At 51.6% G+C, this 25825-nt stretch overlaps 24 non-coding genes across 24 annotated transcripts; all 24 read left to right on the plus strand.

Moving 5' to 3' along the window:
- The first annotated feature begins 59 nt into the window (after nucleotides 1–59).
- Nucleotides 60–250, plus strand: LOC128012495 (U2 spliceosomal RNA). Its single transcript, XR_008183019.1, has one exon. It is a non-coding gene; the product is annotated as a U2 spliceosomal RNA (small nuclear RNA).
- A 379-nt stretch (nucleotides 251–629) lies between these two features.
- On the plus strand, nucleotides 630–793 carry LOC128012279 (U1 spliceosomal RNA). The gene has a single exon (XR_008182802.1). It is a non-coding gene; the product is annotated as a U1 spliceosomal RNA (small nuclear RNA).
- An 867-nt stretch (nucleotides 794–1660) lies between these two features.
- Nucleotides 1661–1851, plus strand: LOC128012496 (U2 spliceosomal RNA). The gene has a single exon (XR_008183020.1). It is a non-coding gene; the product is annotated as a U2 spliceosomal RNA (small nuclear RNA).
- A 379-nt stretch (nucleotides 1852–2230) lies between these two features.
- On the plus strand, nucleotides 2231–2394 carry LOC128012290 (U1 spliceosomal RNA). Its single transcript, XR_008182813.1, has one exon. It is a non-coding gene; the product is annotated as a U1 spliceosomal RNA (small nuclear RNA).
- Nucleotides 2395–4363: 1969 nt separating this feature from the next.
- On the plus strand, nucleotides 4364–4554 carry LOC128012497 (U2 spliceosomal RNA). The gene has a single exon (XR_008183021.1). It is a non-coding gene; the product is annotated as a U2 spliceosomal RNA (small nuclear RNA).
- Nucleotides 4555–4933: 379 nt separating this feature from the next.
- Nucleotides 4934–5097, plus strand: LOC128012301 (U1 spliceosomal RNA). Its single transcript, XR_008182824.1, has one exon. It is a non-coding gene; the product is annotated as a U1 spliceosomal RNA (small nuclear RNA).
- An 867-nt stretch (nucleotides 5098–5964) lies between these two features.
- LOC128012498 (U2 spliceosomal RNA) lies at nucleotides 5965–6155 on the plus strand. The gene has a single exon (XR_008183022.1). It is a non-coding gene; the product is annotated as a U2 spliceosomal RNA (small nuclear RNA).
- Nucleotides 6156–6534: 379 nt separating this feature from the next.
- LOC128012312 (U1 spliceosomal RNA) lies at nucleotides 6535–6698 on the plus strand. Its single transcript, XR_008182835.1, has one exon. It is a non-coding gene; the product is annotated as a U1 spliceosomal RNA (small nuclear RNA).
- Nucleotides 6699–8585: 1887 nt separating this feature from the next.
- On the plus strand, nucleotides 8586–8776 carry LOC128012500 (U2 spliceosomal RNA). Its single transcript, XR_008183024.1, has one exon. It is a non-coding gene; the product is annotated as a U2 spliceosomal RNA (small nuclear RNA).
- A 379-nt stretch (nucleotides 8777–9155) lies between these two features.
- Nucleotides 9156–9319, plus strand: LOC128012323 (U1 spliceosomal RNA). The gene has a single exon (XR_008182846.1). It is a non-coding gene; the product is annotated as a U1 spliceosomal RNA (small nuclear RNA).
- A 1969-nt stretch (nucleotides 9320–11288) lies between these two features.
- LOC128012501 (U2 spliceosomal RNA) lies at nucleotides 11289–11479 on the plus strand. Its single transcript, XR_008183025.1, has one exon. It is a non-coding gene; the product is annotated as a U2 spliceosomal RNA (small nuclear RNA).
- A 379-nt stretch (nucleotides 11480–11858) lies between these two features.
- Nucleotides 11859–12022, plus strand: LOC128012334 (U1 spliceosomal RNA). Its single transcript, XR_008182857.1, has one exon. It is a non-coding gene; the product is annotated as a U1 spliceosomal RNA (small nuclear RNA).
- An 867-nt stretch (nucleotides 12023–12889) lies between these two features.
- LOC128012502 (U2 spliceosomal RNA) lies at nucleotides 12890–13080 on the plus strand. The gene has a single exon (XR_008183026.1). It is a non-coding gene; the product is annotated as a U2 spliceosomal RNA (small nuclear RNA).
- A 379-nt stretch (nucleotides 13081–13459) lies between these two features.
- LOC128012345 (U1 spliceosomal RNA) lies at nucleotides 13460–13623 on the plus strand. Its single transcript, XR_008182868.1, has one exon. It is a non-coding gene; the product is annotated as a U1 spliceosomal RNA (small nuclear RNA).
- Nucleotides 13624–14490: 867 nt separating this feature from the next.
- LOC128012503 (U2 spliceosomal RNA) lies at nucleotides 14491–14681 on the plus strand. Its single transcript, XR_008183027.1, has one exon. It is a non-coding gene; the product is annotated as a U2 spliceosomal RNA (small nuclear RNA).
- Nucleotides 14682–15060: 379 nt separating this feature from the next.
- On the plus strand, nucleotides 15061–15224 carry LOC128012356 (U1 spliceosomal RNA). The gene has a single exon (XR_008182879.1). It is a non-coding gene; the product is annotated as a U1 spliceosomal RNA (small nuclear RNA).
- Nucleotides 15225–17703: 2479 nt separating this feature from the next.
- LOC128012504 (U2 spliceosomal RNA) lies at nucleotides 17704–17894 on the plus strand. Its single transcript, XR_008183028.1, has one exon. It is a non-coding gene; the product is annotated as a U2 spliceosomal RNA (small nuclear RNA).
- Nucleotides 17895–18273: 379 nt separating this feature from the next.
- Nucleotides 18274–18437, plus strand: LOC128012367 (U1 spliceosomal RNA). The gene has a single exon (XR_008182890.1). It is a non-coding gene; the product is annotated as a U1 spliceosomal RNA (small nuclear RNA).
- An 867-nt stretch (nucleotides 18438–19304) lies between these two features.
- Nucleotides 19305–19495, plus strand: LOC128012505 (U2 spliceosomal RNA). Its single transcript, XR_008183029.1, has one exon. It is a non-coding gene; the product is annotated as a U2 spliceosomal RNA (small nuclear RNA).
- A 379-nt stretch (nucleotides 19496–19874) lies between these two features.
- On the plus strand, nucleotides 19875–20038 carry LOC128012378 (U1 spliceosomal RNA). Its single transcript, XR_008182901.1, has one exon. It is a non-coding gene; the product is annotated as a U1 spliceosomal RNA (small nuclear RNA).
- A 2479-nt stretch (nucleotides 20039–22517) lies between these two features.
- On the plus strand, nucleotides 22518–22708 carry LOC128012506 (U2 spliceosomal RNA). Its single transcript, XR_008183030.1, has one exon. It is a non-coding gene; the product is annotated as a U2 spliceosomal RNA (small nuclear RNA).
- A 379-nt stretch (nucleotides 22709–23087) lies between these two features.
- On the plus strand, nucleotides 23088–23251 carry LOC128012389 (U1 spliceosomal RNA). Its single transcript, XR_008182912.1, has one exon. It is a non-coding gene; the product is annotated as a U1 spliceosomal RNA (small nuclear RNA).
- Nucleotides 23252–24710: 1459 nt separating this feature from the next.
- LOC128012507 (U2 spliceosomal RNA) lies at nucleotides 24711–24901 on the plus strand. Its single transcript, XR_008183031.1, has one exon. It is a non-coding gene; the product is annotated as a U2 spliceosomal RNA (small nuclear RNA).
- Nucleotides 24902–25280: 379 nt separating this feature from the next.
- LOC128012400 (U1 spliceosomal RNA) lies at nucleotides 25281–25444 on the plus strand. Its single transcript, XR_008182923.1, has one exon. It is a non-coding gene; the product is annotated as a U1 spliceosomal RNA (small nuclear RNA).
- The last annotated feature ends 381 nt before the right edge of the window (nucleotides 25445–25825 follow it).

A 25825-nucleotide genomic window follows, 5' to 3' on the forward strand; every position in this document is an offset into this window, starting at 1 on the left:
TACCAAAGCCGAGATGGGCATCGCCGTGTCCGGCTTCCTCCCTGCTGCGTCTTAGCAGCATCGCTTCTCGGCCTTTTGGCTAAGATCAAGTGTAGTATCTGTTCTTATCAGTTTAATATCTGATACGTCCCCCATCCGGGGACTACATATTAAATGGATTTTTAGATCACGGAGCTGGAGCCGGGGCTTGCTCCGTCCACTCCATGCATCGGCCTGGTATTGCAGTGTCTCCAGGAACGGTGTGCTTTCCCTTTTTGGGGATTGCCATTTATTGTGTCGAATAGCAGAACAAGGAATGAGAGCTGCCATTGCAGATGCTGTGGTTTATTGCAAACTTTTTTCCTGATGTGTCCTCCTGGGGTCTTGGACTCTTCCACTAACGATGCACCCACCTGAGGTCTTGAAGTGGTGGTGCATCTAGACGAGGTGGTGCATCGAATCAGGTGTGTTTGTTTAAAGAGAGTCATCTAAAACTGGCGTTGGGAAGCACCGGCCCATGAGCTTGGCAGTTTCCAGGCCAGTAACGGAAGGCACCCGTCCTTCCTTTCCTGGAGCGGGGGCGGAGGGCTAACCGTTGGTGAGGATGGTAGAGATGCAAATCAGACCTCTGGCTGACCGCCTGCGCCTTCATACTTACCTGGCAGGGGAGACACCATGATCAAGAAGGCGGTTCACCCAGGGCGAGGCTTGTCCATTGCACTCCGGCCATGCTGACCCCTGCGAATTCCCCAAATGCGGGAATCTCGACTGCATAATTTATGGTAGTGGGGGACTGCGTTCGCGCTCTCCCCTGAAATTGTTGGTGAAACAAAGCAGAAGAGGTTTTTACAGTTTTTTATTTATTTCCATTTCAGAATGGGGAGTTCTGTCACATGCGAGATACGTGTTGTGCGCCTGTGAAACAAAGTCACTTACGCTCTTGAAAAATCAGACCCTGGTGGGTAGTTTAGTTCGAACATAGCGCAGACCTTACTTTGAAAGTAGATTGGACTGACTGCAGCCTAGCTGTATCTGTCTCCATGTTGTTTGTTTGTCCTTTTTTTCGATTCGTATTAATTTTGTTGTCGCTTACAGCGCCACCTAGTGGCCTGTCGCCGCGCCCTTTTTCACCTGGCCTCGGACTGAGCCCCTGCACAGGTGTGCCGATTTGGGTGAAGGGATCTCACTCCTTCCCGGAGTTATAGCCATTCGAGCCACCTCGGACACGCCACCTTAGCACGTTTTGAGGTCCCCTCGCCAAGGTGAATGGAAATTTCCTCTTTTTTTGGATGATTATTGACAGTCAGACTCCAGAGAAGCTTTCTGTGCTGATTTGGGTGGGACTGGGCCAAATACCTGGCGCTAGGTTGCAAAAGAAGGTTTTCGACAAAATCCAAAATACCCGAAAATTTCGTCAGAGCGACGAGCCAATCTGAGACCTGCGTCTCGTTCGGCTCGAGCCAAGGATTCCGATGACATAAGGCACGTGGCTCTGCGACCAACCGTTTGGGAGTTACGAGCGATGCCGTACTTTCCGTCAGGCCGATCGGGACGAGGCCCGGTGACGTTGTAGACAGGGGAGGCTACCACCATCCCCCAGCGTTTTTAGGTCTCCCAAAACTTACCAAAGCCGAGATGGGCATCGCCGTGTCCGGCTTCCTCCCTGCTGCGTCTTAGCAGCATCGCTTCTCGGCCTTTTGGCTAAGATCAAGTGTAGTATCTGTTCTTATCAGTTTAATATCTGATACGTCCCCCATCCGGGGACTACATATTAAATGGATTTTTAGATCACGGAGCTGGAGCCGGGGCTTGCTCCGTCCACTCCATGCATCGGCCTGGTATTGCAGTGTCTCCAGGAACGGTGTGCTTTCCCTTTTTGGGGATTGCCATTTATTGTGTCGAATAGCAGAACAAGGAATGAGAGCTGCCATTGCAGATGCTGTGGTTTATTGCAAACTTTTTTCCTGATGTGTCCTCCTGGGGTCTTGGACTCTTCCACTAACGATGCACCCACCTGAGGTCTTGAAGTGGTGGTGCATCTAGACGAGGTGGTGCATCGAATCAGGTGTGTTTGTTTAAAGAGAGTCATCTAAAACTGGCGTTGGGAAGCACCGGCCCATGAGCTTGGCAGTTTCCAGGCCAGTAACGGAAGGCACCCGTCCTTCCTTTCCTGGAGCGGGGGCGGAGGGCTAACCGTTGGTGAGGATGGTAGAGATGCAAATCAGACCTCTGGCTGACCGCCTGCGCCTTCATACTTACCTGGCAGGGGAGACACCATGATCAAGAAGGCGGTTCACCCAGGGCGAGGCTTGTCCATTGCACTCCGGCCATGCTGACCCCTGCGAATTCCCCAAATGCGGGAATCTCGACTGCATAATTTATGGTAGTGGGGGACTGCGTTCGCGCTCTCCCCTGAAATTGTTGGTGAAACAAAGCAGAAGAGGTTTTTACAGTTTTTTATTTATTTCCATTTCAGAATGGGGAGTTCTGTCACATGCGAGATACGTGTTGTGCGCCTGTGAAACAAAGTCACTTACGCTCTTGAAAAATCAGACCCTGGTGGGTAGTTTAGTTCGAACATAGCGCAGACCTTACTTTGAAAGTAGATTGGACTGACTGCAGCCTAGCTGTATCTGTCTCCATGTTGTTTGTTTGTCCTTTTTTTCGATTCGTATTAATTTTGTTGTCGCTTACAGCGCCACCTAGTGGCCTGTCGCCGCGCCCTTTTTCACCTGGCCTCGGACTGAGCCCCTGCACAGGTGTGCCGATTTGGGTGAAGGGATCTCACTCCTTCCCGGAGTTATAGCCATTCGAGCCACCTCGGACACGCCACCTTAGCACGTTTTGAGGTCCCCTCGCCAAGGTGAATGGAAATTTCCTCTTTTTTTGGATGATTATTGACAGTCAGACTCCAGAGAAGCTTTCTGTGCTGATTTGGGTGGGACTGGGCCAAATACCTGGCGCTAGGTTGCAAAAGAAGGTTTTCGACAAAATCCAAAATACCCGAAAATTTCGTCAGAGCGACGAGCCAATCTGAGACCTGCGTCTCGTTCGGCTCGAGCCAAGGATTCCGATGACATAAGGCACGTGGCTCTGCGACCAACCGTTTGGGAGTTACGAGCGATGCCGTACTTTCCGTCGCTGCAGTTCCACCGTCAGGCCGATCGGGACAAGGCCCGGTGACGTTGCAGACAGGGGAGGGTACTACGATCCCGCAGTGTTTCGGGTGTTTTCATCTTTGTTTGATTGTCTTTTTACATTACATTTTCCCTATTTTTCAGCTTACGGCGCCACCTACTGGCCTGTCGCCACGCCCCTTTTCGAGCCACCTCGGACACGCCACCTTAGCACGTTTTGAGGTCCCCTCGCCAAGGTGAATGGAAATTTCCTCTTTTTTTGGATGATTATTGACAGTCAGACTCCAGAGAAGCTTTCTGTGCTGATTTGGGTGGGACTGGGCCAAATACCTGGCGCTAGGTTGCAAAAGAAGGTTTTCGACAAAATCCAAAATACCCGAAAATTTCGTCAGAGCGACGAGCCAATCTGAGACCTGCGTCTCGTTCGGCTCGAGCCAAGGATTCCGATGACATAAGGCACGTGGCTCTGCGACCAACCGTTTGGGAGTTACGAGCGATGCCGTACTTTCCGTCGCTGCAGTTCCACCGTCAGGCCGATCGGGACAAGGCCCGGTGACGTTGCAGACAGGGGAGGGTACTACGATCCCGCAGTGTTTCGGGTGTTTTCATCTTTGTTTGATTGTCTTTTTACATTACATTTTCCCTATTTTTCAGCTTACGGCGCCACCTACTGGCCTGTCGCCACGCCCCTTTTCACCTGGCCTCGGACTGAGCCCCTGCACAGGTGTGCCGATTTGGGTGAAGGGATCTCACTCCTTCCCGGAGTTATAGCCATTCGAGCCACCTCGGACACGCCACCTTAGCACGTTTTGAGGTCCCCTCGCCAAGGTGAATGGAAATTTCCTCTTTTTTTGGATGATTATTGACAGTCAGACTCCAGAGAAGCTTTCTGTGCTGATTTGGGTGGGACTGGGCCAAATACCTGGCGCTAGGTTGCAAAAGAAGGTTTTCGACAAAATCCAAAATACCCGAAAATTTCGTCAGAGCGACGAGCCAATCTGAGACCTGCGTCTCGTTCGGCTCGAGCCAAGGATTCCGATGACATAAGGCACGTGGCTCTGCGACCAACCGTTTGGGAGTTATGAGCGATGCCGTACTTTCCGTCAGGCCGATCGGGACGAGGCCCGGTGACGTTGTAGACAGGGGAGGCTACCACCATCCCCCAGCGTTTTTAGGTCTCCCAAAACTTACCAAAGCCGAGATGGGCATCGCCGTGTCCGGCTTCCTCCCTGCTGCGTCTTAGCAGCATCGCTTCTCGGCCTTTTGGCTAAGATCAAGTGTAGTATCTGTTCTTATCAGTTTAATATCTGATACGTCCCCCATCCGGGGACTACATATTAAATGGATTTTTAGATCACGGAGCTGGAGCCGGGGCTTGCTCCGTCCACTCCATGCATCGGCCTGGTATTGCAGTGTCTCCAGGAACGGTGTGCTTTCCCTTTTTGGGGATTGCCATTTATTGTGTCGAATAGCAGAACAAGGAATGAGAGCTGCCATTGCAGATGCTGTGGTTTATTGCAAACTTTTTTCCTGATGTGTCCTCCTGGGGTCTTGGACTCTTCCACTAACGATGCACCCACCTGAGGTCTTGAAGTGGTGGTGCATCTAGACGAGGTGGTGCATCGAATCAGGTGTGTTTGTTTAAAGAGAGTCATCTAAAACTGGCGTTGGGAAGCACCGGCCCATGAGCTTGGCAGTTTCCAGGCCAGTAACGGAAGGCACCCGTCCTTCCTTTCCTGGAGCGGGGGCGGAGGGCTAACCGTTGGTGAGGATGGTAGAGATGCAAATCAGACCTCTGGCTGACCGCCTGCGCCTTCATACTTACCTGGCAGGGGAGACACCATGATCAAGAAGGCGGTTCACCCAGGGCGAGGCTTGTCCATTGCACTCCGGCCATGCTGACCCCTGCGAATTCCCCAAATGCGGGAATCTCGACTGCATAATTTATGGTAGTGGGGGACTGCGTTCGCGCTCTCCCCTGAAATTGTTGGTGAAACAAAGCAGAAGAGGTTTTTACAGTTTTTTATTTATTTCCATTTCAGAATGGGGAGTTCTGTCACATGCGAGATACGTGTTGTGCGCCTGTGAAACAAAGTCACTTACGCTCTTGAAAAATCAGACCCTGGTGGGTAGTTTAGTTCGAACATAGCGCAGACCTTACTTTGAAAGTAGATTGGACTGACTGCAGCCTAGCTGTATCTGTCTCCATGTTGTTTGTTTGTCCTTTTTTTCGATTCGTATTAATTTTGTTGTCGCTTACAGCGCCACCTAGTGGCCTGTCGCCGCGCCCTTTTTCACCTGGCCTCGGACTGAGCCCCTGCACAGGTGTGCCGATTTGGGTGAAGGGATCTCACTCCTTCCCGGAGTTATAGCCATTCGAGCCACCTCGGACACGCCACCTTAGCACGTTTTGAGGTCCCCTCGCCAAGGTGAATGGAAATTTCCTCTTTTTTTGGATGATTATTGACAGTCAGACTCCAGAGAAGCTTTCTGTGCTGATTTGGGTGGGACTGGGCCAAATACCTGGCGCTAGGTTGCAAAAGAAGGTTTTCGACAAAATCCAAAATACCCGAAAATTTCGTCAGAGCGACGAGCCAATCTGAGACCTGCGTCTCGTTCGGCTCGAGCCAAGGATTCCGATGACATAAGGCACGTGGCTCTGCGACCAACCGTTTGGGAGTTACGAGCGATGCCGTACTTTCCGTCAGGCCGATCGGGACGAGGCCCGGTGACGTTGTAGACAGGGGAGGCTACCACCATCCCCCAGCGTTTTTAGGTCTCCCAAAACTTACCAAAGCCGAGATGGGCATCGCCGTGTCCGGCTTCCTCCCTGCTGCGTCTTAGCAGCATCGCTTCTCGGCCTTTTGGCTAAGATCAAGTGTAGTATCTGTTCTTATCAGTTTAATATCTGATACGTCCCCCATCCGGGGACTACATATTAAATGGATTTTTAGATCACGGAGCTGGAGCCGGGGCTTGCTCCGTCCACTCCATGCATCGGCCTGGTATTGCAGTGTCTCCAGGAACGGTGTGCTTTCCCTTTTTGGGGATTGCCATTTATTGTGTCGAATAGCAGAACAAGGAATGAGAGCTGCCATTGCAGATGCTGTGGTTTATTGCAAACTTTTTTCCTGATGTGTCCTCCTGGGGTCTTGGACTCTTCCACTAACGATGCACCCACCTGAGGTCTTGAAGTGGTGGTGCATCTAGACGAGGTGGTGCATCGAATCAGGTGTGTTTGTTTAAAGAGAGTCATCTAAAACTGGCGTTGGGAAGCACCGGCCCATGAGCTTGGCAGTTTCCAGGCCAGTAACGGAAGGCACCCGTCCTTCCTTTCCTGGAGCGGGGGCGGAGGGCTAACCGTTGGTGAGGATGGTAGAGATGCAAATCAGACCTCTGGCTGACCGCCTGCGCCTTCATACTTACCTGGCAGGGGAGACACCATGATCAAGAAGGCGGTTCACCCAGGGCGAGGCTTGTCCATTGCACTCCGGCCATGCTGACCCCTGCGAATTCCCCAAATGCGGGAATCTCGACTGCATAATTTATGGTAGTGGGGGACTGCGTTCGCGCTCTCCCCTGAAATTGTTGGTGAAACAAAGCAGAAGAGGTTTTTACAGTTTTTTATTTATTTCCATTTCAGAATGGGGAGTTCTGTCACATGCGAGATACGTGTTGTGCGCCTGTGAAACAAAGTCACTTACGCTCTTGAAAAATCAGACCCTGGTGGGTAGTTTAGTTCGAACATAGCGCAGACCTTACTTTGAAAGTAGATTGGACTGACTGCAGCCTAGCTGTATCTGTCTCCATGTTGTTTGTTTGTCCTTTTTTTCGATTCGTATTAATTTTGTTGTCGCTTACAGCGCCACCTAGTGGCCTGTCGCCGCGCCCTTTTTCACCTGGCCTCGGACTGAGCCCCTGCACAGGTGTGCCGATTTGGGTGAAGGGATCTCACTCCTTCCCGGAGTTATAGCCATTCGAGCCACCTCGGACACGCCACCTTAGCACGTTTTGAGGTCCCCTCGCCAAGGTGAATGGAAATTTCCTCTTTTTTTGGATGATTATTGACAGTCAGACTCCAGAGAAGCTTTCTGTGCTGATTTGGGTGGGACTGGGCCAAATACCTGGCGCTAGGTTGCAAAAGAAGGTTTTCGACAAAATCCAAAATACCCGAAAATTTCGTCAGAGCGACGAGCCAATCTGAGACCTGCGTCTCGTTCGGCTCGAGCCAAGGATTCCGATGACATAAGGCACGTGGCTCTGCGACCAACCGTTTGGGAGTTACGAGCGATGCCGTACTTTCCGTCGCTGCAGTTCCACCGTCAGGCCGATCGGGACAAGGCCCGGTGACGTTGCAGACAGGGGAGGGTACTACGATCCCGCAGTGTTTCGGGTGTTTTCATCTTTGTTTGATTGTCTTTTTACATTACATTTTCCCTATTTTTCAGCTTACGGCGCCACCTACTGGCCTGTCGCCACGCCCCTTTTCGAGCCACCTCGGACACGCCACCTTAGCACGTTTTGAGGTCCCCTCGCCAAGGTGAATGGAAATTTCCTCTTTTTTTGGATGATTATTGACAGTCAGACTCCAGAGAAGCTTTCTGTGCTGATTTGGGTGGGACTGGGCCAAATACCTGGCGCTAGGTTGCAAAAGAAGGTTTTCGACAAAATCCAAAATACCCGAAAATTTCGTCAGAGCGACGAGCCAATCTGAGACCTGCGTCTCGTTCGGCTCGAGCCAAGGATTCCGATGACATAAGGCACGTGGCTCTGCGACCAACCGTTTGGGAGTTACGAGCGATGCCGTACTTTCCGTCGCTGCAGTTCCACCGTCAGGCCGATCGGGACAAGGCCCGGTGACGTTGCAGACAGGGGAGGGTACTACGATCCCGCAGTGTTTCGGGTGTTTTCATCTTTGTTTGATTGTCTTTTTACATTACATTTTCCCTATTTTTCAGCTTACGGCGCCACCTACTGGCCTGTCGCCACGCCCCTTTTCGAGCCACCTCGGACACGCCACCTTAGCACGTTTTGAGGTCCCCTCGCCAAGGTGAATGGAAATTTCCTCTTTTTTTGGATGATTATTGACAGTCAGACTCCAGAGAAGCTTTCTGTGCTGATTTGGGTGGGACTGGGCCAAATACCTGGCGCTAGGTTGCAAAAGAAGGTTTTCGACAAAATCCAAAATACCCGAAAATTTCGTCAGAGCGACGAGCCAATCTGAGACCTGCGTCTCGTTCGGCTCGAGCCAAGGATTCCGATGACATAAGGCACGTGGCTCTGCGACCAACCGTTTGGGAGTTACGAGCGATGCCGTACTTTCCGTCAGGCCGATCGGGACGAGGCCCGGTGACGTTGTAGACAGGGGAGGCTACCACCATCCCCCAGCGTTTTTAGGTCTCCCAAAACTTACCAAAGCCGAGATGGGCATCGCCGTGTCCGGCTTCCTCCCTGCTGCGTCTTAGCAGCATCGCTTCTCGGCCTTTTGGCTAAGATCAAGTGTAGTATCTGTTCTTATCAGTTTAATATCTGATACGTCCCCCATCCGGGGACTACATATTAAATGGATTTTTAGATCACGGAGCTGGAGCCGGGGCTTGCTCCGTCCACTCCATGCATCGGCCTGGTATTGCAGTGTCTCCAGGAACGGTGTGCTTTCCCTTTTTGGGGATTGCCATTTATTGTGTCGAATAGCAGAACAAGGAATGAGAGCTGCCATTGCAGATGCTGTGGTTTATTGCAAACTTTTTTCCTGATGTGTCCTCCTGGGGTCTTGGACTCTTCCACTAACGATGCACCCACCTGAGGTCTTGAAGTGGTGGTGCATCTAGACGAGGTGGTGCATCGAATCAGGTGTGTTTGTTTAAAGAGAGTCATCTAAAACTGGCGTTGGGAAGCACCGGCCCATGAGCTTGGCAGTTTCCAGGCCAGTAACGGAAGGCACCCGTCCTTCCTTTCCTGGAGCGGGGGCGGAGGGCTAACCGTTGGTGAGGATGGTAGAGATGCAAATCAGACCTCTGGCTGACCGCCTGCGCCTTCATACTTACCTGGCAGGGGAGACACCATGATCAAGAAGGCGGTTCACCCAGGGCGAGGCTTGTCCATTGCACTCCGGCCATGCTGACCCCTGCGAATTCCCCAAATGCGGGAATCTCGACTGCATAATTTATGGTAGTGGGGGACTGCGTTCGCGCTCTCCCCTGAAATTGTTGGTGAAACAAAGCAGAAGAGGTTTTTACAGTTTTTTATTTATTTCCATTTCAGAATGGGGAGTTCTGTCACATGCGAGATACGTGTTGTGCGCCTGTGAAACAAAGTCACTTACGCTCTTGAAAAATCAGACCCTGGTGGGTAGTTTAGTTCGAACATAGCGCAGACCTTACTTTGAAAGTAGATTGGACTGACTGCAGCCTAGCTGTATCTGTCTCCATGTTGTTTGTTTGTCCTTTTTTTCGATTCGTATTAATTTTGTTGTCGCTTACAGCGCCACCTAGTGGCCTGTCGCCGCGCCCTTTTTCACCTGGCCTCGGACTGAGCCCCTGCACAGGTGTGCCGATTTGGGTGAAGGGATCTCACTCCTTCCCGGAGTTATAGCCATTCGAGCCACCTCGGACACGCCACCTTAGCACGTTTTGAGGTCCCCTCGCCAAGGTGAATGGAAATTTCCTCTTTTTTTGGATGATTATTGACAGTCAGACTCCAGAGAAGCTTTCTGTGCTGATTTGGGTGGGACTGGGCCAAATACCTGGCGCTAGGTTGCAAAAGAAGGTTTTCGACAAAATCCAAAATACCCGAAAATTTCGTCAGAGCGACGAGCCAATCTGAGACCTGCGTCTCGTTCGGCTCGAGCCAAGGATTCCGATGACATAAGGCACGTGGCTCTGCGACCAACCGTTTGGGAGTTACGAGCGATGCCGTACTTTCCGTCGCTGCAGTTCCACCGTCAGGCCGATCGGGACAAGGCCCGGTGACGTTGCAGACAGGGGAGGGTACTACGATCCCGCAGTGTTTCGGGTGTTTTCATCTTTGTTTGATTGTCTTTTTACATTACATTTTCCCTATTTTTCAGCTTACGGCGCCACCTACTGGCCTGTCGCCACGCCCCTTTTCGAGCCACCTCGGACACGCCACCTTAGCACGTTTTGAGGTCCCCTCGCCAAGGTGAATGGAAATTTCCTCTTTTTTTGGATGATTATTGACAGTCAGACTCCAGAGAAGCTTTCTGTGCTGATTTGGGTGGGACTGGGCCAAATACCTGGCGCTAGGTTGCAAAAGAAGGTTTTCGACAAAATCCAAAATACCCGAAAATTTCGTCAGAGCGACGAGCCAATCTGAGACCTGCGTCTCGTTCGGCTCGAGCCAAGGATTCCGATGACATAAGGCACGTGGCTCTGCGACCAACCGTTTGGGAGTTACGAGCGATGCCGTACTTTCCGTCGCTGCAGTTCCACCGTCAGGCCGATCGGGACAAGGCCCGGTGACGTTGCAGACAGGGGAGGGTACTACGATCCCGCAGTGTTTCGGGTGTTTTCATCTTTGTTTGATTGTCTTTTTACATTACATTTTCCCTATTTTTCAGCTTACGGCGCCACCTACTGGCCTGTCGCCACGCCCCTTTTCACCTGGCCTCGGACTGAGCCCCTGCACAGGTGTGCCGATTTGGGTGAAGGGATCTCACTCCTTCCCGGAGTTATAGCCATTCGAGCCACCTCGGACACGCCACCTTAGCACGTTTTGAGGTCCCCTCGCCAAGGTGAATGGAAATTTCCTCTTTTTTTGGATGATTATTGACAGTCAGACTCCAGAGAAGCTTTCTGTGCTGATTTGGGTGGGACTGGGCCAAATACCTGGCGCTAGGTTGCAAAAGAAGGTTTTCGACAAAATCCAAAATACCCGAAAATTTCGTCAGAGCGACGAGCCAATCTGAGACCTGCGTCTCGTTCGGCTCGAGCCAAGGATTCCGATGACATAAGGCACGTGGCTCTGCGACCAACCGTTTGGGAGTTACGAGCGATGCCGTACTTTCCGTCAGGCCGATCGGGACGAGGCCCGGTGACGTTGTAGACAGGGGAGGCTACCACCATCCCCCAGCGTTTTTAGGTCTCCCAAAACTTACCAAAGCCGAGATGGGCATCGCCGTGTCCGGCTTCCTCCCTGCTGCGTCTTAGCAGCATCGCTTCTCGGCCTTTTGGCTAAGATCAAGTGTAGTATCTGTTCTTATCAGTTTAATATCTGATACGTCCCCCATCCGGGGACTACATATTAAATGGATTTTTAGATCACGGAGCTGGAGCCGGGGCTTGCTCCGTCCACTCCATGCATCGGCCTGGTATTGCAGTGTCTCCAGGAACGGTGTGCTTTCCCTTTTTGGGGATTGCCATTTATTGTGTCGAATAGCAGAACAAGGAATGAGAGCTGCCATTGCAGATGCTGTGGTTTATTGCAAACTTTTTTCCTGATGTGTCCTCCTGGGGTCTTGGACTCTTCCACTAACGATGCACCCACCTGAGGTCTTGAAGTGGTGGTGCATCTAGACGAGGTGGTGCATCGAATCAGGTGTGTTTGTTTAAAGAGAGTCATCTAAAACTGGCGTTGGGAAGCACCGGCCCATGAGCTTGGCAGTTTCCAGGCCAGTAACGGAAGGCACCCGTCCTTCCTTTCCTGGAGCGGGGGCGGAGGGCTAACCGTTGGTGAGGATGGTAGAGATGCAAATCAGACCTCTGGCTGACCGCCTGCGCCTTCATACTTACCTGGCAGGGGAGACACCATGATCAAGAAGGCGGTTCACCCAGGGCGAGGCTTGTCCATTGCACTCCGGCCATGCTGACCCCTGCGAATTCCCCAAATGCGGGAATCTCGACTGCATAATTTATGGTAGTGGGGGACTGCGTTCGCGCTCTCCCCTGAAATTGTTGGTGAAACAAAGCAGAAGAGGTTTTTACAGTTTTTTATTTATTTCCATTTCAGAATGGGGAGTTCTGTCACATGCGAGATACGTGTTGTGCGCCTGTGAAACAAAGTCACTTACGCTCTTGAAAAATCAGACCCTGGTGGGTAGTTTAGTTCGAACATAGCGCAGACCTTACTTTGAAAGTAGATTGGACTGACTGCAGCCTAGCTGTATCTGTCTCCATGTTGTTTGTTTGTCCTTTTTTTCGATTCGTATTAATTTTGTTGTCGCTTACAGCGCCACCTAGTGGCCTGTCGCCGCGCCCTTTTTCACCTGGCCTCGGACTGAGCCCCTGCACAGGTGTGCCGATTTGGGTGAAGGGATCTCACTCCTTCCCGGAGTTATAGCCATTCGAGCCACCTCGGACACGCCACCTTAGCACGTTTTGAGGTCCCCTCGCCAAGGTGAATGGAAATTTCCTCTTTTTTTGGATGATTATTGACAGTCAGACTCCAGAGAAGCTTTCTGTGCTGATTTGGGTGGGACTGGGCCAAATACCTGGCGCTAGGTTGCAAAAGAAGGTTTTCGACAAAATCCAAAATACCCGAAAATTTCGTCAGAGCGACGAGCCAATCTGAGACCTGCGTCTCGTTCGGCTCGAGCCAAGGATTCCGATGACATAAGGCACGTGGCTCTGCGACCAACCGTTTGGGAGTTACGAGCGATGCCGTACTTTCCGTCAGGCCGATCGGGACGAGGCCCGGTGACGTTGTAGACAGGGGAGGCTACCACCATCCCCCAGCGTTTTTAGGTCTCCCAAAACTTACCAAAGCCGAGATGGGCATCGCCGTGTCCGGCTTCCTCCCTGCTGCGTCTTAGCAGCATCGCTTCTCGGCCTTTTGGCTAAGATCAAGTGTAGTATCTGTTCTTATCAGTTTAATATCTGATACGTCCCCCATCCGGGGACTACATATTAAATGGATTTTTAGATCACGGAGCTGGAGCCGGGGCTTGCTCCGTCCACTCCATGCATCGGCCTGGTATTGCAGTGTCTCCAGGAACGGTGTGCTTTCCCTTTTTGGGGATTGCCATTTATTGTGTCGAATAGCAGAACAAGGAATGAGAGCTGCCATTGCAGATGCTGTGGTTTATTGCAAACTTTTTTCCTGATGTGTCCTCCTGGGGTCTTGGACTCTTCCACTAACGATGCACCCACCTGAGGTCTTGAAGTGGTGGTGCATCTAGACGAGGTGGTGCATCGAATCAGGTGTGTTTGTTTAAAGAGAGTCATCTAAAACTGGCGTTGGGAAGCACCGGCCCATGAGCTTGGCAGTTTCCAGGCCAGTAACGGAAGGCACCCGTCCTTCCTTTCCTGGAGCGGGGGCGGAGGGCTAACCGTTGGTGAGGATGGTAGAGATGCAAATCAGACCTCTGGCTGACCGCCTGCGCCTTCATACTTACCTGGCAGGGGAGACACCATGATCAAGAAGGCGGTTCACCCAGGGCGAGGCTTGTCCATTGCACTCCGGCCATGCTGACCCCTGCGAATTCCCCAAATGCGGGAATCTCGACTGCATAATTTATGGTAGTGGGGGACTGCGTTCGCGCTCTCCCCTGAAATTGTTGGTGAAACAAAGCAGAAGAGGTTTTTACAGTTTTTTATTTATTTCCATTTCAGAATGGGGAGTTCTGTCACATGCGAGATACGTGTTGTGCGCCTGTGAAACAAAGTCACTTACGCTCTTGAAAAATCAGACCCTGGTGGGTAGTTTAGTTCGAACATAGCGCAGACCTTACTTTGAAAGTAGATTGGACTGACTGCAGCCTAGCTGTATCTGTCTCCATGTTGTTTGTTTGTCCTTTTTTTCGATTCGTATTAATTTTGTTGTCGCTTACAGCGCCACCTAGTGGCCTGTCGCCGCGCCCTTTTTCACCTGGCCTCGGACTGAGCCCCTGCACAGGTGTGCCGATTTGGGTGAAGGGATCTCACTCCTTCCCGGAGTTATAGCCATTCGAGCCACCTCGGACACGCCACCTTAGCACGTTTTGAGGTCCCCTCGCCAAGGTGAATGGAAATTTCCTCTTTTTTTGGATGATTATTGACAGTCAGACTCCAGAGAAGCTTTCTGTGCTGATTTGGGTGGGACTGGGCCAAATACCTGGCGCTAGGTTGCAAAAGAAGGTTTTCGACAAAATCCAAAATACCCGAAAATTTCGTCAGAGCGACGAGCCAATCTGAGACCTGCGTCTCGTTCGGCTCGAGCCAAGGATTCCGATGACATAAGGCACGTGGCTCTGCGACCAACCGTTTGGGAGTTACGAGCGATGCCGTACTTTCCGTCAGGCCGATCGGGACGAGGCCCGGTGACGTTGTAGACAGGGGAGGCTACCACCATCCCCCAGCGTTTTTAGGTCTCCCAAAACTTACCAAAGCCGAGATGGGCATCGCCGTGTCCGGCTTCCTCCCTGCTGCGTCTTAGCAGCATCGCTTCTCGGCCTTTTGGCTAAGATCAAGTGTAGTATCTGTTCTTATCAGTTTAATATCTGATACGTCCCCCATCCGGGGACTACATATTAAATGGATTTTTAGATCACGGAGCTGGAGCCGGGGCTTGCTCCGTCCACTCCATGCATCGGCCTGGTATTGCAGTGTCTCCAGGAACGGTGTGCTTTCCCTTTTTGGGGATTGCCATTTATTGTGTCGAATAGCAGAACAAGGAATGAGAGCTGCCATTGCAGATGCTGTGGTTTATTGCAAACTTTTTTCCTGATGTGTCCTCCTGGGGTCTTGGACTCTTCCACTAACGATGCACCCACCTGAGGTCTTGAAGTGGTGGTGCATCTAGACGAGGTGGTGCATCGAATCAGGTGTGTTTGTTTAAAGAGAGTCATCTAAAACTGGCGTTGGGAAGCACCGGCCCATGAGCTTGGCAGTTTCCAGGCCAGTAACGGAAGGCACCCGTCCTTCCTTTCCTGGAGCGGGGGCGGAGGGCTAACCGTTGGTGAGGATGGTAGAGATGCAAATCAGACCTCTGGCTGACCGCCTGCGCCTTCATACTTACCTGGCAGGGGAGACACCATGATCAAGAAGGCGGTTCACCCAGGGCGAGGCTTGTCCATTGCACTCCGGCCATGCTGACCCCTGCGAATTCCCCAAATGCGGGAATCTCGACTGCATAATTTATGGTAGTGGGGGACTGCGTTCGCGCTCTCCCCTGAAATTGTTGGTGAAACAAAGCAGAAGAGGTTTTTACAGTTTTTTATTTATTTCCATTTCAGAATGGGGAGTTCTGTCACATGCGAGATACGTGTTGTGCGCCTGTGAAACAAAGTCACTTACGCTCTTGAAAAATCAGACCCTGGTGGGTAGTTTAGTTCGAACATAGCGCAGACCTTACTTTGAAAGTAGATTGGACTGACTGCAGCCTAGCTGTATCTGTCTCCATGTTGTTTGTTTGTCCTTTTTTTCGATTCGTATTAATTTTGTTGTCGCTTACAGCGCCACCTAGTGGCCTGTCGCCGCGCCCTTTTTCACCTGGCCTCGGACTGAGCCCCTGCACAGGTGTGCCGATTTGGGTGAAGGGATCTCACTCCTTCCCGGAGTTATAGCCATTCGAGCCACCTCGGACACGCCACCTTAGCACGTTTTGAGGTCCCCTCGCCAAGGTGAATGGAAATTTCCTCTTTTTTTGGATGATTATTGACAGTCAGACTCCAGAGAAGCTTTCTGTGCTGATTTGGGTGGGACTGGGCCAAATACCTGGCGCTAGGTTGCAAAAGAAGGTTTTCGACAAAATCCAAAATACCCGAAAATTTCGTCAGAGCGACGAGCCAATCTGAGACCTGCGTCTCGTTCGGCTCGAGCCAAGGATTCCGATGACATAAGGCACGTGGCTCTGCGACCAACCGTTTGGGAGTTACGAGCGATGCCGTACTTTCCGTCGCTGCAGTTCCACCGTCAGGCCGATCGGGACAAGGCCCGGTGACGTTGCAGACAGGGGAGGGTACTACGATCCCGCAGTGTTTCGGGTGTTTTCATCTTTGTTTGATTGTCTTTTTACATTACATTTTCCCTATTTTTCAGCTTACGGCGCCACCTACTGGCCTGTCGCCACGCCCCTTTTCGAGCCACCTCGGACACGCCACCTTAGCACGTTTTGAGGTCCCCTCGCCAAGGTGAATGGAAATTTCCTCTTTTTTTGGATGATTATTGACAGTCAGACTCCAGAGAAGCTTTCTGTGCTGATTTGGGTGGGACTGGGCCAAATACCTGGCGCTAGGTTGCAAAAGAAGGTTTTCGACAAAATCCAAAATACCCGAAAATTTCGTCAGAGCGACGAGCCAATCTGAGACCTGCGTCTCGTTCGGCTCGAGCCAAGGATTCCGATGACATAAGGCACGTGGCTCTGCGACCAACCGTTTGGGAGTTACGAGCGATGCCGTACTTTCCGTCGCTGCAGTTCCACCGTCAGGCCGATCGGGACAAGGCCCGGTGACGTTGCAGACAGGGGAGGGTACTACGATCCCGCAGTGTTTCGGGTGTTTTCATCTTTGTTTGATTGTCTTTTTACATTACATTTTCCCTATTTTTCAGCTTACGGCGCCACCTACTGGCCTGTCGCCACGCCCCTTTTCGAGCCACCTCGGACACGCCACCTTAGCACGTTTTGAGGTCCCCTCGCCAAGGTGAATGGAAATTTCCTCTTTTTTTGGATGATTATTGACAGTCAGACTCCAGAGAAGCTTTCTGTGCTGATTTGGGTGGGACTGGGCCAAATACCTGGCGCTAGGTTGCAAAAGAAGGTTTTCGACAAAATCCAAAATACCCGAAAATTTCGTCAGAGCGACGAGCCAATCTGAGACCTGCGTCTCGTTCGGCTCGAGCCAAGGATTCCGATGACATAAGGCACGTGGCTCTGCGACCAACCGTTTGGGAGTTACGAGCGATGCCGTACTTTCCGTCGCTGCAGTTCCACCGTCAGGCCGATCGGGACAAGGCCCGGTGACGTTGCAGACAGGGGAGGGTACTACGATCCCGCAGTGTTTCGGGTGTTTTCATCTTTGTTTGATTGTCTTTTTACATTACATTTTCCCTATTTTTCAGCTTACGGCGCCACCTACTGGCCTGTCGCCACGCCCCTTTTCACCTGGCCTCGGACTGAGCCCCTGCACAGGTGTGCCGATTTGGGTGAAGGGATCTCACTCCTTCCCGGAGTTATAGCCATTCGAGCCACCTCGGACACGCCACCTTAGCACGTTTTGAGGTCCCCTCGCCAAGGTGAATGGAAATTTCCTCTTTTTTTGGATGATTATTGACAGTCAGACTCCAGAGAAGCTTTCTGTGCTGATTTGGGTGGGACTGGGCCAAATACCTGGCGCTAGGTTGCAAAAGAAGGTTTTCGACAAAATCCAAAATACCCGAAAATTTCGTCAGAGCGACGAGCCAATCTGAGACCTGCGTCTCGTTCGGCTCGAGCCAAGGATTCCGATGACATAAGGCACGTGGCTCTGCGACCAACCGTTTGGGAGTTACGAGCGATGCCGTACTTTCCGTCAGGCCGATCGGGACGAGGCCCGGTGACGTTGTAGACAGGGGAGGCTACCACCATCCCCCAGCGTTTTTAGGTCTCCCAAAACTTACCAAAGCCGAGATGGGCATCGCCGTGTCCGGCTTCCTCCCTGCTGCGTCTTAGCAGCATCGCTTCTCGGCCTTTTGGCTAAGATCAAGTGTAGTATCTGTTCTTATCAGTTTAATATCTGATACGTCCCCCATCCGGGGACTACATATTAAATGGATTTTTAGATCACGGAGCTGGAGCCGGGGCTTGCTCCGTCCACTCCATGCATCGGCCTGGTATTGCAGTGTCTCCAGGAACGGTGTGCTTTCCCTTTTTGGGGATTGCCATTTATTGTGTCGAATAGCAGAACAAGGAATGAGAGCTGCCATTGCAGATGCTGTGGTTTATTGCAAACTTTTTTCCTGATGTGTCCTCCTGGGGTCTTGGACTCTTCCACTAACGATGCACCCACCTGAGGTCTTGAAGTGGTGGTGCATCTAGACGAGGTGGTGCATCGAATCAGGTGTGTTTGTTTAAAGAGAGTCATCTAAAACTGGCGTTGGGAAGCACCGGCCCATGAGCTTGGCAGTTTCCAGGCCAGTAACGGAAGGCACCCGTCCTTCCTTTCCTGGAGCGGGGGCGGAGGGCTAACCGTTGGTGAGGATGGTAGAGATGCAAATCAGACCTCTGGCTGACCGCCTGCGCCTTCATACTTACCTGGCAGGGGAGACACCATGATCAAGAAGGCGGTTCACCCAGGGCGAGGCTTGTCCATTGCACTCCGGCCATGCTGACCCCTGCGAATTCCCCAAATGCGGGAATCTCGACTGCATAATTTATGGTAGTGGGGGACTGCGTTCGCGCTCTCCCCTGAAATTGTTGGTGAAACAAAGCAGAAGAGGTTTTTACAGTTTTTTATTTATTTCCATTTCAGAATGGGGAGTTCTGTCACATGCGAGATACGTGTTGTGCGCCTGTGAAACAAAGTCACTTACGCTCTTGAAAAATCAGACCCTGGTGGGTAGTTTAGTTCGAACATAGCGCAGACCTTACTTTGAAAGTAGATTGGACTGACTGCAGCCTAGCTGTATCTGTCTCCATGTTGTTTGTTTGTCCTTTTTTTCGATTCGTATTAATTTTGTTGTCGCTTACAGCGCCACCTAGTGGCCTGTCGCCGCGCCCTTTTTCACCTGGCCTCGGACTGAGCCCCTGCACAGGTGTGCCGATTTGGGTGAAGGGATCTCACTCCTTCCCGGAGTTATAGCCATTCGAGCCACCTCGGACACGCCACCTTAGCACGTTTTGAGGTCCCCTCGCCAAGGTGAATGGAAATTTCCTCTTTTTTTGGATGATTATTGACAGTCAGACTCCAGAGAAGCTTTCTGTGCTGATTTGGGTGGGACTGGGCCAAATACCTGGCGCTAGGTTGCAAAAGAAGGTTTTCGACAAAATCCAAAATACCCGAAAATTTCGTCAGAGCGACGAGCCAATCTGAGACCTGCGTCTCGTTCGGCTCGAGCCAAGGATTCCGATGACATAAGGCACGTGGCTCTGCGACCAACCGTTTGGGAGTTACGAGCGATGCCGTACTTTCCGTCAGGCCGATCGGGACGAGGCCCGGTGACGTTGTAGACAGGGGAGGCTACCACCATCCCCCAGCGTTTTTAGGTCTCCCAAAACTTACCAAAGCCGAGATGGGCATCGCCGTGTCCGGCTTCCTCCCTGCTGCGTCTTAGCAGCATCGCTTCTCGGCCTTTTGGCTAAGATCAAGTGTAGTATCTGTTCTTATCAGTTTAATATCTGATACGTCCCCCATCCGGGGACTACATATTAAATGGATTTTTAGATCACGGAGCTGGAGCCGGGGCTTGCTCCGTCCACTCCATGCATCGGCCTGGTATTGCAGTGTCTCCAGGAACGGTGTGCTTTCCCTTTTTGGGGATTGCCATTTATTGTGTCGAATAGCAGAACAAGGAATGAGAGCTGCCATTGCAGATGCTGTGGTTTATTGCAAACTTTTTTCCTGATGTGTCCTCCTGGGGTCTTGGACTCTTCCACTAACGATGCACCCACCTGAGGTCTTGAAGTGGTGGTGCATCTAGACGAGGTGGTGCATCGAATCAGGTGTGTTTGTTTAAAGAGAGTCATCTAAAACTGGCGTTGGGAAGCACTGGCCCATGAGCTTGGCAGTTTCCAGGCCAGTAACGGAAGGCACCCGTCCTTCCTTTCCTGGAGCGGGGGCGGAGGGCTAACCGTTGGTGAGGATGGTAGAGATGCAAATCAGACCTCTGGCTGACCGCCTGCGCCTTCATACTTACCTGGCAGGGGAGACACCATGATCAAGAAGGCGGTTCACCCAGGGCGAGGCTTGTCCATTGCACTCCGGCCATGCTGACCCCTGCGAATTCCCCAAATGCGGGAATCTCGACTGCATAATTTATGGTAGTGGGGGACTGCGTTCGCGCTCTCCCCTGAAATTGTTGGTGAAACAAAGCAGAAGAGGTTTTTACAGTTTTTTATTTATTTCCATTTCAGAATGGGGAGTTCTGTCACATGCGAGATACGTGTTGTGCGCCTGTGAAACAAAGTCACTTACGCTCTTGAAAAATCAGACCCTGGTGGGTAGTTTAGTTCGAACATAGCGCAGACCTTACTTTGAAAGTAGATTGGACTGACTGCAGCCTAGCTGTATCTGTCTCCATGTTGTTTGTTTGTCCTTTTTTTCGATTCGTATTAATTTTGTTGTCGCTTACAGCGCCACCTAGTGGCCTGTCGCCGCGCCCTTTTTCACCTGGCCTCGGACTGAGCCCCTGCACAGGTGTGCCGATTTGGGTGAAGGGATCTCACTCCTTCCCGGAGTTATAGCCATTCGAGCCACCTCGGACACGCCACCTTAGCACGTTTTGAGGTCCCCTCGCCAAGGTGAATGGAAATTTCCTCTTTTTTTGGATGATTATTGACAGTCAGACTCCAGAGAAGCTTTCTGTGCTGATTTGGGTGGGACTGGGCCAAATACCTGGCGCTAGGTTGCAAAAGAAGGTTTTCGACAAAATCCAAAATACCCGAAAATTTCGTCAGAGCGACGAGCCAATCTGAGACCTGCGTCTCGTTCGGCTCGAGCCAAGGATTCCGATGACATAAGGCACGTGGCTCTGCGACCAACCGTTTGGGAGTTACGAGCGATGCCGTACTTTCCGTCGCTGCAGTTCCACCGTCAGGCCGATCGGGACAAGGCCCGGTGACGTTGCAGACAGGGGAGGGTACTACGATCCCGCAGTGTTTCGGGTGTTTTCATCTTTGTTTGATTGTCTTTTTACATTACATTTTCCCTATTTTTCAGCTTACGGCGCCACCTACTGGCCTGTCGCCACGCCCCTTTTCGAGCCACCTCGGACACGCCACCTTAGCACGTTTTGAGGTCCCCTCGCCAAGGTGAATGGAAATTTCCTCTTTTTTTGGATGATTATTGACAGTCAGACTCCAGAGAAGCTTTCTGTGCTGATTTGGGTGGGACTGGGCCAAATACCTGGCGCTAGGTTGCAAAAGAAGGTTTTCGACAAAATCCAAAATACCCGAAAATTTCGTCAGAGCGACGAGCCAATCTGAGACCTGCGTCTCGTTCGGCTCGAGCCAAGGATTCCGATGACATAAGGCACGTGGCTCTGCGACCAACCGTTTGGGAGTTACGAGCGATGCCGTACTTTCCGTCGCTGCAGTTCCACCGTCAGGCCGATCGGGACAAGGCCCGGTGACGTTGCAGACAGGGGAGGGTACTACGATCCCGCAGTGTTTCGGGTGTTTTCATCTTTGTTTGATTGTCTTTTTACATTACATTTTCCCTATTTTTCAGCTTACGGCGCCACCTACTGGCCTGTCGCCACGCCCCTTTTCGAGCCACCTCGGACACGCCACCTTAGCACGTTTTGAGGTCCCCTCGCCAAGGTGAATGGAAATTTCCTCTTTTTTTGGATGATTATTGACAGTCAGACTCCAGAGAAGCTTTCTGTGCTGATTTGGGTGGGACTGGGCCAAATACCTGGCGCTAGGTTGCAAAAGAAGGTTTTCGACAAAATCCAAAATACCCGAAAATTTCGTCAGAGCGACGAGCCAATCTGAGACCTGCGTCTCGTTCGGCTCGAGCCAAGGATTCCGATGACATAAGGCACGTGGCTCTGCGACCAACCGTTTGGGAGTTACGAGCGATGCCGTACTTTCCGTCGCTGCAGTTCCACCGTCAGGCCGATCGGGACAAGGCCCGGTGACGTTGCAGACAGGGGAGGGTACTACGATCCCGCAGTGTTTCGGGTGTTTTCATCTTTGTTTGATTGTCTTTTTACATTACATTTTCCCTATTTTTCAGCTTACGGCGCCACCTACTGGCCTGTCGCCACGCCCCTTTTCACCTGGCCTCGGACTGAGCCCCTGCACAGGTGTGCCGATTTGGGTGAAGGGATCTCACTCCTTCCCGGAGTTATAGCCATTCGAGCCACCTCGGACACGCCACCTTAGCACGTTTTGAGGTCCCCTCGCCAAGGTGAATGGAAATTTCCTCTTTTTTTGGATGATTATTGACAGTCAGACTCCAGAGAAGCTTTCTGTGCTGATTTGGGTGGGACTGGGCCAAATACCTGGCGCTAGGTTGCAAAAGAAGGTTTTCGACAAAATCCAAAATACCCGAAAATTTCGTCAGAGCGACGAGCCAATCTGAGACCTGCGTCTCGTTCGGCTCGAGCCAAGGATTCCGATGACATAAGGCACGTGGCTCTGCGACCAACCGTTTGGGAGTTACGAGCGATGCCGTACTTTCCGTCAGGCCGATCGGGACGAGGCCCGGTGACGTTGTAGACAGGGGAGGCTACCACCATCCCCCAGCGTTTTTAGGTCTCCCAAAACTTACCAAAGCCGAGATGGGCATCGCCGTGTCCGGCTTCCTCCCTGCTGCGTCTTAGCAGCATCGCTTCTCGGCCTTTTGGCTAAGATCAAGTGTAGTATCTGTTCTTATCAGTTTAATATCTGATACGTCCCCCATCCGGGGACTACATATTAAATGGATTTTTAGATCACGGAGCTGGAGCCGGGGCTTGCTCCGTCCACTCCATGCATCGGCCTGGTATTGCAGTGTCTCCAGGAACGGTGTGCTTTCCCTTTTTGGGGATTGCCATTTATTGTGTCGAATAGCAGAACAAGGAATGAGAGCTGCCATTGCAGATGCTGTGGTTTATTGCAAACTTTTTTCCTGATGTGTCCTCCTGGGGTCTTGGACTCTTCCACTAACGATGCACCCACCTGAGGTCTTGAAGTGGTGGTGCATCTAGACGAGGTGGTGCATCGAATCAGGTGTGTTTGTTTAAAGAGAGTCATCTAAAACTGGCGTTGGGAAGCACCGGCCCATGAGCTTGGCAGTTTCCAGGCCAGTAACGGAAGGCACCCGTCCTTCCTTTCCTGGAGCGGGGGCGGAGGGCTAACCGTTGGTGAGGATGGTAGAGATGCAAATCAGACCTCTGGCTGACCGCCTGCGCCTTCATACTTACCTGGCAGGGGAGACACCATGATCAAGAAGGCGGTTCACCCAGGGCGAGGCTTGTCCATTGCACTCCGGCCATGCTGACCCCTGCGAATTCCCCAAATGCGGGAATCTCGACTGCATAATTTATGGTAGTGGGGGACTGCGTTCGCGCTCTCCCCTGAAATTGTTGGTGAAACAAAGCAGAAGAGGTTTTTACAGTTTTTTATTTATTTCCATTTCAGAATGGGGAGTTCTGTCACATGCGAGATATGTGTTGTGCGCCTGTGAAACAAAGTCACTTACGCTCTTGAAAAATCAGACCCTGGTGGGTAGTTTAGTTCGAACATAGCGCAGACCTTACTTTGAAAGTAGATTGGACTGACTGCAGCCTAGCTGTATCTGTCTCCATGTTGTTTGTTTGTCCTTTTTTTCGATTCGTATTAATTTTGTTGTCGCTTACAGCGCCACCTAGTGGCCTGTCGCCGCGCCCTTTTTCACCTGGCCTCGGACTGAGCCCCTGCACAGGTGTGCCGATTTGGGTGAAGGGATCTCACTCCTTCCCGGAGTTATAGCCATTCGAGCCACCTCGGACACGCCACCTTAGCACGTTTTGAGGTCCCCTCGCCAAGGTGAATGGAAATTTCCTCTTTTTTTGGATGATTATTGACAGTCAGACTCCAGAGAAGCTTTCTGTGCTGATTTGGGTGGGACTGGGCCAAATACCTGGCGCTAGGTTGCAAAAGAAGGTTTTCGACAAAATCCAAAATACCCGAAAATTTCGTCAGAGCGACGAGCCAATCTGAGACCTGCGTCTCGTTCGGCTCGAGCCAAGGATTCCGATGACATAAGGCACGTGGCTCTGCGACCAACCGTTTGGGAGTTACGAGCGATGCCGTACTTTCCGTCGCTGCAGTTCCACCGTCAGGCCGATCGGGACAAGGCCCGGTGACGTTGCAGACAGGGGAGGGTACTACGATCCCGCAGTGTTTCGGGTGTTTTCATCTTTGTTTGATTGTCTTTTTACATTACATTTTCCCTATTTTTCAGCTTACGGCGCCACCTACTGGCCTGTCGCCACGCCCCTTTTCACCTGGCCTCGGACTGAGCCCCTGCACAGGTGTGCCGATTTGGGTGAAGGGATCTCACTCCTTCCCGGAGTTATAGCCATTCGAGCCACCTCGGACACGCCACCTTAGCACGTTTTGAGGTCCCCTCGCCAAGGTGAATGGAAATTTCCTCTTTTTTTGGATGATTATTGACAGTCAGACTCCAGAGAAGCTTTCTGTGCTGATTTGGGTGGGACTGGGCCAAATACCTGGCGCTAGGTTGCAAAAGAAGGTTTTCGACAAAATCCAAAATACCCGAAAATTTCGTCAGAGCGACGAGCCAATCTGAGACCGGCGTCTCGTTCGGCTCGAGCCAAGGATTCCGATGACATAAGGCACGTGGCTCTGCGACCAACCGTTTGGGAGTTACGAGCGATGCCGTACTTTCCGTCAGGCCGATCGGGACGAGGCCCGGTGACGTTGTAGACAGGGGAGGCTACCACCATCCCCCAGCGTTTTTAGGTCTCCCAAAACTTACCAAAGCCGAGATGGGCATCGCCGTGTCCGGCTTCCTCCCTGCTGCGTCTTAGCAGCATCGCTTCTCGGCCTTTTGGCTAAGATCAAGTGTAGTATCTGTTCTTATCAGTTTAATATCTGATACGTCCCCCATCCGGGGACTACATATTAAATGGATTTTTAGATCACGGAGCTGGAGCCGGGGCTTGCTCCGTCCACTCCATGCATCGGCCTGGTATTGCAGTGTCTCCAGGAACGGTGTGCTTTCCCTTTTTGGGGATTGCCATTTATTGTGTCGAATAGCAGAACAAGGAATGAGAGCTGCCATTGCAGATGCTGTGGTTTATTGCAAACTTTTTTCCTGATGTGTCCTCCTGGGGTCTTGGACTCTTCCACTAACGATGCACCCACCTGAGGTCTTGAAGTGGTGGTGCATCTAGACGAGGTGGTGCATCGAATCAGGTGTGTTTGTTTAAAGAGAGTCATCTAAAACTGGCGTTGGGAAGCACCGGCCCATGAGCTTGGCAGTTTCCAGGCCAGTAACGGAAGGCACCCGTCCTTCCTTTCCTGGAGCGGGGGCGGAGGGCTAACCGTTGGTGAGGATGGTAGAGATGCAAATCAGACCTCTGGCTGACCGCCTGCGCCTTCATACTTACCTGGCAGGGGAGACACCATGATCAAGAAGGCGGTTCACCCAGGGCGAGGCTTGTCCATTGCACTCCGGCCATGCTGACCCCTGCGAATTCCCCAAATGCGGGAATCTCGACTGCATAATTTATGGTAGTGGGGGACTGCGTTCGCGCTCTCCCCTGAAATTGTTGGTGAAACAAAGCAGAAGAGGTTTTTACAGTTTTTTATTTATTTCCATTTCAGAATGGGGAGTTCTGTCACATGCGAGATACGTGTTGTGCGCCTGTGAAACAAAGTCACTTACGCTCTTGAAAAATCAGACCCTGGTGGGTAGTTTAGTTCGAACATAGCGCAGACCTTACTTTGAAAGTAGATTGGACTGACTGCAGCCTAGCTGTATCTGTCTCCATGTTGTTTGTTTGTCCTTTTTTTCGATTCGTATTAATTTTGTTGTCGCTTACAGCGCCACCTAGTGGCCTGTCGCCGCGCCCTTTTTCACCTGGCCTCGGACTGAGCCCCTGCACAGGTGTGCCGATTTGGGTGAAGGGATCTCACTCCTTCCC

Source organism: Carassius gibelio, chromosome B23 (genome assembly GCF_023724105.1).
Source record: "Carassius gibelio isolate Cgi1373 ecotype wild population from Czech Republic chromosome B23, carGib1.2-hapl.c, whole genome shotgun sequence".
NCBI lineage: Eukaryota > Metazoa > Chordata > Actinopteri > Cypriniformes > Cyprinidae > Carassius > Carassius gibelio.